Below are 3,030 nucleotides of genomic sequence, written 5' to 3' on the forward strand. Positions count from 1 at the left end.
TGTGTGTGTGTGTGTGCACACATGTGTCTGTGTGTGTGTGTTTACATACATGTGAGGAGTTTAAGAAAGAAAACATAAATGGGCCTAGAGAGAGAAAAGAATAGAGAGAATGCTGTAGTTCTATTTCAAATAAAAACATTAAAATAAAAATAAAGAGAAAACTACTGAGGAGAATGACAATAATGTCATTTGGAATGTTTAAATCATTCTTTTTCTCAATGATGCATGTCTCATTCTTTAATTGTAAGTAAAAATTGTAGGTAATAAATATGCATACATATTTAAGCATATTTAAGAGTATTTCGAACTACCTTAAATCAGGACATTCTTCAAAGGAGCAAGCATTGCCTGCGAGCACGACCTGTTGCCATGTGTTCTTCACACTGCCCAGTCTCCAAACCACACACTTACACTCGCTGATTCAGGCCCTCACTCCCTCACTTCCTCGTTTAAAGTTAAATGCCATTAACAAAAGAAACTGACAAAGCCAAGAAATCATTTATTCCACTAATTAAGAGCTTATTTCTGGAAGCACCAGGCATTGTTCTAAATGTGGAAATATAACAATACGCACAGTCGCTCACAGTCAAGCTTTTCTCGTCATGAAGCATGTTTCTCTTCCTCCCTCAGGACACAGAAAGTATGTATGTTTCAGTGTTAGGTTACTGTGTGCCCCATTTCAGTACTCAACAACAGCATTCTGGAAACCCCTGTCCAATGGTAGACTGTTGGCTGACTCAATTTCCACTCCTCCTTCTGGATTTCCTGGGCCTCCTTAATTGTCAATAGAACAAACCTCACGGTGGTTTTTCACTGCTGCCAATCAAAACAAGTAAATGGTTCCTTCACTTTCTCTGTGCATGCTCAGACATGATATCATACTGCCCAGACCTCAGACCAGCCTATGGCCCCATGTTTACTCTGCCAAGGTTTTCATCTGTTTTAAATACCCATTTCCCCGCTTACTACTATTCTCACAGTGAGGTGTGGGCTCTCACACTGCCTCCTACTCATCAACAACACAACATCACTAGTATTCCTCTACCTCAAAGATTTTTTTATTAGATACTACTTATCTACATTTCAGATGTTATCCCCCTTCCCTGTTTCTCTTCTGGAAACCCCCTATCCCCTCCTCCCTACCCTACCTCTATGAAAGTGCTCCCCTACCCACCTACTCCCACCTCACCGCCCTGGCATTCCCCTACACTGGGGCATCCAGCCTTCATAGGACCAAGGGCCTCTTCTCCTACTAATGCCAGACAAGGACATCCTCTGCTACATATGCGGCTGGAGCCATGGGTACCTCCACATGTACTCTTTGGTTGGTGGTTTGATTTCTAGGAGCTCTGGGGGATCTGGGTGGTTGTTATTGTTGTTCTTCCAATGGGTTACACACCCCTTCAACTCCTTCAGTCTTTCTCTAACTCCTCCACTGGGGTCTCTGTGCTCAGTCCAATGTTTAACTGCAAGCATAAACCTTTGTATCTGAGTCTCTGGCAGAGCCTCTCAGGAGACAGCTATATCAGGCTCCTGTCAGCAAGCACTTCTTGGCGTCCACAGTTAGTGTCTGGGTTTGGTGTGCGATGGGTCCCTAGATGATGCAGTCTCTGAATGGTCTTTCCTTCTTTCTCTGCTCCACACTTCATCTCCATATTTCTTCCCTTGAATATTTTGTTCCCCCTTCTAAGAAGAACTGAAGCAGTCACACTTTGGTCTTCCTTCTTCTTGAACTTCATGTGGTCTGTGTATTGTATCTTGGGTATCTCAAGTTTTGGGGCTAATATCTACATACCAGTGAATGCATGCCATGTAAGTACTTTTGTGACTGGGTTACCTCACTCAGAATGATATTTTCTAATTCCGTACATTTGCCTAAGAATTTCATGAATTCATTGACTTTAATAGTTGAGTAGTACTCCATTGTGTAAATGTACCACATTTTCTGTATCCATTCCTCTGTTGAAGGACATCTGGGTTCTTTCCAGCTTTTGGCTATTATAAATAAGGCTGCTATGAACATGGTGGAGCATGTTCCCTTTCTTTCTTCAGCATCCAACCTACCCAACTTCATGTCTGAAAGTAGGCTTATCAAATTTCCAAACTCATATTAAAAAGAGTTAACTTTTACATGAACCTTTTGTATAAATGTGTAATTCTTGGACTTCACCTTATGTATGACATAAAAAGTTGGAGAGGAAAGAGTACTATAAAACTTCTTAACATAATAGAAACATGGTCCTGGAGATAAATAAAATAAAATAGCTTTTAAAACTACAATTTTTAAAATATCAAAAATATACAACCTAAATATGCTTTAAACTCTAATAAAGAAATGAGACCAAATGATGAAATGAAAATATGACCTAATCAGCAGCAAGGAGGGATTTTATGCTATTTCAGCAAAATCACCAGAATAATTAAAGATATCAAGCTCAACAGCAGTTTATGGAAGCACTAATACTCACCATCTGAGCAGGGGTCATCTGAGGCCTGCAGGTGCCTTAGAGAGGCCAGATAAGGGATCCCAGCATGTGTTCCCAGATAAGGGATCCCGGCTTGGGACCTTGTCCTTGCCTTCAACAACATGAGGCATTAAGATAAGAATTAGCATACTATGACAGCCTACAGGGTGTGGGCAATACTGTCCTTTGGACATAATCTGTCCACTATATGTTCACATGCTAAAAAAGCTTGGTCCTCAGTGTGATGTTAGTGGAGTTGTGGTATCTTTTTTTTCCTTGCTTTTTCTAATTTATTTTTTTAATTAGGTATTTTCTTCATTTACATATCAAATGCTATCCCAAAAGTCCCCCAGATCCTCCTCCCACACTCCCCTACCGACCCACTCCCACTTCTTGGCCCTGGCTTTCCCCCCCCCCGTACTGGGGCATATAAAGTTTGCAAGACCAAGGGGCCTCTCTTCCCAATGATGGCTGACTAGGCCATCTTCTGATACATATGCAGCTAGAGACATGAGCTCCGGGGGGACTGGTTAGTTCATATTGTTGTTCCACCTATAGGGTTGCA

The sequence above is a fragment of the Mus caroli genome, chromosome 8 (assembly GCF_900094665.2).
Source record: "Mus caroli chromosome 8, CAROLI_EIJ_v1.1, whole genome shotgun sequence".
In the NCBI taxonomy this organism is placed as follows: domain Eukaryota; kingdom Metazoa; phylum Chordata; class Mammalia; order Rodentia; family Muridae; genus Mus; species Mus caroli.